Raw genomic sequence first — 6,783 nt, 5'->3', positions numbered from 1 at the left:
GTGCACTTAACCACTATACTACGGCCACTTCCGGATTCAGCCCCTATCAAACTGCCCTTTATTTTGAATGTGACGTAGCTATAGAGCAGCGCTTAACTGCCTCCTGCCTGCTAGATGAGGAAATGCCTGGTGGAAGGCGGTTCAGTATGTATGCGCGAGTGCGGAGACCGACTGATCGTGCCTGAGAACGGCACATGCGTAGTTGGATCAGGGGGAATAAATCTTCCGACCGCCGCCCAGCGTGCGTGTAGCTTAGTGGTAGCGTGCCAGTCCGCTGAGCGCATGGTCGTAGGTTTGAGGCACACCTCTGTCACTCAGGCTAAGGGGTGGTAGGTTATAAGGCTTCATACCGGATGAGTACACCGAAGCTCCTTAGGCAGTCTGGGTGAGTCGGTTTAAGAGCAATATCCTCTGTCTGTGGGCTCGCTGTGGATTTGAGACGCCATTGCCATTTTTTTTAACATTCACTTTCTCACATTTCATCCATTCCGACTGCATTTCATTATTAACTCTTTACTTCCCATTAAACTTACACACTTAGCAGCGCGCGCTTTTATGCTTTCTTTTCATTCTTTCTGCATTATGTGGGTTAACACCTTTTTATCTCGAGCTGGTCCAAAATGGAGACTTTTTATTACCCCCCCTTTTTTACCATTAACCACTTGCCCTCTACAGGATTTACCCCCCCTTCTGACCACGCCTCTTTTTGCTACTCGGCGCTGCACTAATTCAACTGATAATTGCGCGGTCATGCAGTGCTGCACCCAAACGAAAATTACGTCCTTTTTTTCACACAAATACAGCTTTCTTTCGGTGGTATTTGATCACCTGTGCGCTTTTTATTTTTTGCGCTATAAACAAAAAAAGACTGAAAATTTGGAAGAAAAATTATATTTTTTACTTTCGGCTATAAATAATATATAATAAACTCAAAGTTAGTTTTACATTTAGGCCAAAATGTATTCTGCTCCATGTTTTTGGTCAAAAAAATCCCAATAAGTGTATATTGATCGCTTTGTGTGAACGTTATAGCGTCTACAAACTATGGTATAGATACTACAATTTACGCCATTTTTTTTGCTATACAGCGCTGCGCTAGTTTAACGGACGATTGCGCGGTCATGCAATACGGTACATAAATGAAATTTATATCTTTTTTTCACACAAATAGAGCTTTCTTTTTGTGGTATTTGATCACCTGTGCGCTTTTCATTTTTTTTTTTTTTTTTTCTCACAAAACTTTTGAGAAAAAATATTTCTTTTTTAAAAAAAACGATATTTTCTCATTTCTGTCATAAAAAATATCCGAAAAAACTAAACTTTTGTCATAAATTTAGGCCAAAATGTATTCTGCTACATGTTTTTGGTTAAAAAAATCCCAATAAGTGTCTATTGATTGCTTTGTGTGAAGTTATAGCGTCTACAAACTATGGGATAGATAATGGAATTTACACAGCTTTTACTTTCTGACCGCCCATCACATTTCTTGAGGTGTTAAAATACCAGGATAGTACAAACACCCCTAAATGACCCCTTTTCGGAAAGTAGACACCCTAAGCTATCTGCTGAGAGGCATATTGAGTCCATGGAAGATTTATTTTTTCCACAAGTTTCTGGAAAATGATAAAAACATTTTTTTTTACACAAAGTTGCCATTTAAATTATTTAATGTCTCGCACAAGCCATGGGTATATGTGGAATTACACCCCAAAATACATTCTGCTACTTCTAGCGAGTATGGGGGTACCACATGTGTGAGACTATTTGGGAGCCTAGCCACATACAGGAGCCTGAAATCCAATGACCACTTTGAAAGCCTGAAGGTGCGTAACTTCCTCATTTCACTTCCTCACTACCTATTACAGTTTCGAAGGCCCTGAAATGCCAGGATAGCACCAAACCCCCCCAAATGACCCCTTGTCATGTGTCACATTGGAGAGATTCCCCATACCCACTAACAGCACCAACCTGAAAGAGTCTCATGACCCTTTCTTCATCTATCCAAAATTAATTAAAGCATTTTGGCAAAAGTTGAGCTTTCATATTTTGGGTCTAAATTATTCCCTTTCGTCATGTGCCAAAATATAATGTTTTCCTTCTTTGCTGGTCAATGATGCTTTTTAAGTCATTCTTAGAGGTTGAATATTATTATTCTTAAACAGGATTTATATAGCGCCAACAGTTTGCTCAGCGCTTTACAATATAACGGGAGACAATACAGCAACAATACAGTTGTAATGGACCACCTGACAGCACCTCTATCAGTCCCCTGATAGAGCCTCCCCAGAGTGCGGAGTCTAAGTACCGGAGCACTTGTTCACCAGGGCCCCTGATGGTGGGGATGGACTTGGAGCGCTCCGGGACCAGGTCGCAGCTACCGGGTATCTCTACCAGAGGTAGAGGAGTCTGCCAGAGGCTCCTGTGGGTTAAGAGTCTGATGTGAGGGAGCCCGGGGATCCCTGAGGGATGGATGGATGAGCAAGATCAAACAGGCCGTGTCGGTAACTAGCGGGTCGGTGCGGTACAAGACGATAGGCAAAGGATAGTCGGGTCACATGCAGGGTCAATACCAGACGATCAGATCTATAAGGGAGCATCCAGGAGCAGAGTCAGGCAAGCCAAGGGGTCAGGACAGGAGAAGGCAACAAGGTCAGACAATCCAGATCAGAGTACTCACAACACAGGCAACAGGATACGCAAAGACCATTCGGCAACAAGTGTCTGTTCAGGGCTGGTTTAAGTAGCCCGCCCTGCACCTGGCAGGGGCAGCCTAGGTCCTAGTGCCTGCCCAGTACTGTCATAGACGACGGGTGCACCTGGGTCCTAGTGCCTTGCTGCCTGCATGTCTTGACAGACACCTACGCATGTGTAGACCCATGCGTCGCGATGGTCCCTGACAACAGTTCAAAACAAAAGGGATAGGAGGGCCCTGATCCTGGGAGCTTACAATCTAGGAGGGAGGGGCTAGTGGTACAAAAGGTAGCAACTGTGGTGATGGACTGGTTGCAAGAGTAGAAGATTCCATTTTTAGCTGATGGCAGGATAGGCTTCCCTGAAGAGATAGGTTTTCAGAGATCTGCTAAAAGTGAGCAGAGTCAGCGGTAGACATGGGCTTTCTGTAGTACAAAGTCTAAAAGCATCCACTCCTTCCTAACCAGCAGACCATGAAAGGAGATAGAGGTTTTGCTGTAGGATACACTTGGGTCATATATTTCAAGGGGGCCTCACTTGGAATAACTCCAGTACCAAAGCTGTATCCGAAGGTCACACTCAATGGCTCTTCATGTATTATACCACTAATTGTTCTGTTCAACTCTTGGTGTCATGGGCATGGAAAAGATCCAATGGTAGATATGGACTTCCTGTAGTACAAAGTCTAAAAGCATCCACTCCTTCCTAACCTTCCTAAACAGCAGACCATGAAAGGAGGTAGAGGTTTTGCTGTAGGATACACTTGGGTCATAACTTTCAAGGGGGCTTCACTTGGAATAACTCCAGTACCAAAGCTGTATCTGAAGGCCACACTCAATGGCTCTTCATGTTTTATACCACTAATTATTCTGTTCAACTCTTGGTGTCATGGGCATGGAAAAGATCCAACTGTAGATATGAGCTTTCTGTAGTACAAAATCTAAAAGCATCCACTCCTTCCTAACCAGCAGACCATGAAAAGAGGTAGGGGTTTTGCTACAGGATACACTTGGGTCATGACTTTCAAGGGGGTCTCACTTGGACTAACCCCGGTACCAAAGCTGTATCTGAATGCCACACTCATTGACTCTTCGTGTCTTATACCACTAATTGTTCTGTTCAACGCTTGGTGTCATGGGCATGGAAAAGATTCAAAGGTAGACATGGGCTTTCTGTAGTACAAAGTCTAAAAGCATCCACTCCTTCCTAACCAGCAGACCATGAAAGGAGATAGGGGTTTTGCTGTAGGATACACTTGGGTCATAACCTTCAAAGGTGCCTCACTTGGACTAACCCCAACACCAAAGCTGTTCTGAGGGCCACAAACAATACCTCTTTATGTCTTATACCACTAATTGTTCTGTTTAACCATTGGTGTCATGGGCATGAAAAAGATCCAATAGTAGACATGGGCATTCTGTAGTGTGAAGTGTAAAACCATGCAACTCATCTTGATGGATAGATTTGACAGAAGCATGTAATTATGAAGCGGAATCTTAGTTTACATACCTGAATACATCATATGAATGACTTGGTGGAGGGACACCTCCCTTGTCCATTCTTGTAGAGAGCAGATCTGCAACTCAGCGTAGTTCTGGCACAATATAATCATTCTTAGCTTGTCCTGCAGTCTTCTCTGTCCCACAGGACAGGGAGGTATAGGAACTGTTTGTCCAGATCCTACCTGCTAGTTGATACAGCCACTATGTAGCCAGTCCTTGCCAGGCCTTTATATCAACCTCACTTTTTAGCTGCCCTCGGACCACCACCTGAGCAATAGGTTCAGTTCTTAGTCCAGTGCTCCAGTCTGTGTTAAACTTTGCAATCCCGCATTCTTGCTTCTCTGGTTACCCACTTTAGCTTGTATTTGACTTTGCGTGTTCGCTGCCAACCCTTACCTTTGGCCTGTCCCTTTTCTTAAATCTGCCTGTCAACTTTGTGCAAAGCTCTGGTTCTAATCCTTGGTCAGTTGCCATCTGCACAGGAGGGCCACAACCTGGTCAACCCTCCAGTAGAGTCCATCACTCCTTGCTGGTGCTCTGGGGAAAAGCTTGTGAAAAGTATTTAGGCTCTGTGCCTTGGCCTTTTAAAGAGCTCAAAAACAAGCCGGCACTTGGTATCCTGGGTACCCTTTATTACCAAACACAGCAGCTAAGTGGATTTCCTCCCACACTCCAAAGACTTGCTGGTGGGCTAATTGGCTCCTGTCTAAATTGGCCCTAGTATGTGTATGTATGAATGTGAGATAGGGACCTTAGATTGTATGCTACTTGAGGGTAAGGGACCTTAGATTGTACACCCCTTGAGGGTAAGGGACCTTAGATTGTACACCCCTTGAGGGTAAGGGACCTTAGATTGTATACCCCTTGAGGGTAAGGGACCTTAGACTGTACACCCCTTGAGGGTAAGGGAATTTTTGGAACTTTAGTAACCGCTTCGTTTTCGAGATGACCATGCAAAAAAAAAAACAGATGATCATTCATCCGATATTCTCATCATGTGTACAAAGCAGTAGATTGAAAAAGAATAATATCATTGGTGAGCTCATTAGCACTCCTGTTTATAACTACCACCCACATGGAATACAACCGAAATTGTAGTATTTCCAGTATATGTCAATATATTTGGGAGGAATATTTTTCAAATATATTTAAAATGTATTTTTCTTCCATGTAGGAATCCATGGGTGGCTGAACATCACTGAAATGGCAGCACGCTGTGAGATGGCATACCTGCTTTTAGTCTCACTCGGAGTGACAATCTTACTGATAGGTGGCACACATGTGGCAGGTCAGTCCAGAGACAACAGTGTTAGTGCGCATGGAACTTCGTGTGGTGGTGAAGTTTCTTGTGAATGAAGGTGTAAAACCCGCGGATATCTACAGAAGACTTTAAGCACAGTATGGTGATGAGCCGCAGTAAGACATTCGAATGGTGTGAATGTTTCAAAGATGGCCGTACGTCCGTCAATGACGATCCTGGCCGTGGTGGTTCCCAGCCCACTGCAGTCATTCCTGGGAACATTAAACCTGTGGACAATTGACACATAAACTAGTGTAATTGCACAAGAGACAAATCTTCCTGTGGGAACGGCGAACAGAATGATGATTAAGTGAAGCTGGCTGTCCTAGGAGGTTCAGGCGTACTGACAAATCTTTCTATGCCAAAGCTTTCCAGGGATTAGTTACACTAAAAACTGGCATAAGTGTATAAATGTAGCAGGGGAGTATGTAGAAAAATAAATGCAGTTTCTACTCCTTGAAATGTGTTCTTTTATTATATAAACTTAAAAGTCCTGGTTTATCTTGAATGCCCCTTGTGTGTGTGTATATGTGTATATACAGTGGGGCAAAAAAGTATTTAGTCAGCCACCAATTGTGCAAGTCCTCCCACTTAAAAAGATGAGAGAGACCTGTAATTGGCATCATAGGTAGACCTCAACTATGAGAGACAAAATGAGAAAAAAAATCCAGACAATCACATTGGCTGATCTGGAAAGAATTTATTTGCAAATTATGGTGGAAAATAAGTATTTGGTCACCTACAAACAAGCAACATTTCTGGCTCTCACAGACCTGTACCTTCTTCTTTAAGAGGCTCCTCTGTCCTGCACTCATTACCTGTATCAATGGCACCTGTTTGAACTTGTTATCAGTATAAAAGACACCTGTCCACAACCTCAAACAGTCACACTCCAAACTCCACTGTGGTGAAGACCAAAGAGCTGTCGAAGGACACTAGAAACAAAATTGTAGACCTGCACCAGGCTGGGAAGACTGAATCTGCAATAGGCAAGCAGCTTGGTGTGAACAAATCAACTGTGGGAGCAATAATTAGAAAATGGAAGACATACAAGACCACTGATAATCTCCCTCGATTTGGGGCTCCATGCAAGATCTCACCCCGTGGGGTCAAAATGATCACAAGAACGGTGAGCAAAAATCCCAGGACCATACGGGGGGACTTAGTGAATAACCTGCAGAGAGCTGGGACCAACGTAACAAAGGCTACCATCAGTAACATACTACGCCGCCAGGGATTCAGATCCTGCAGTGCCAGACGTGTCCCCCTGCTTAAGCCAGTACATGTCCG

At 43.7% G+C, this 6,783-nt stretch overlaps 1 long non-coding RNA gene across 1 annotated transcript; it reads left to right on the top strand.

The window, feature by feature from the left end:
• The first annotated feature begins 327 nt into the window (after nt 1-327).
• On the top strand, nt 328-5,955 carry LOC149444897 (uncharacterized). The gene is made up of 2 exons (XR_016306516.1): nt 328-385; nt 5,368-5,955. It is a non-coding gene; the product is annotated as an uncharacterized LOC149444897 (long non-coding RNA).
• The last annotated feature ends 828 nt before the right edge of the window (nt 5,956-6,783 follow it).

The sequence above is a fragment of the Staurois parvus genome, unplaced genomic scaffold (genome assembly GCF_062004578.1).
Source record: "Staurois parvus isolate SC_StPar_1 unplaced genomic scaffold, SC_StPar_1.0 ptg000766l, whole genome shotgun sequence".
NCBI lineage: Eukaryota > Metazoa > Chordata > Amphibia > Anura > Ranidae > Staurois > Staurois parvus.
Note: the sequence above shows the minus strand (reverse complement) of the source record. Positions and strands in the feature narration are given on the sequence as shown.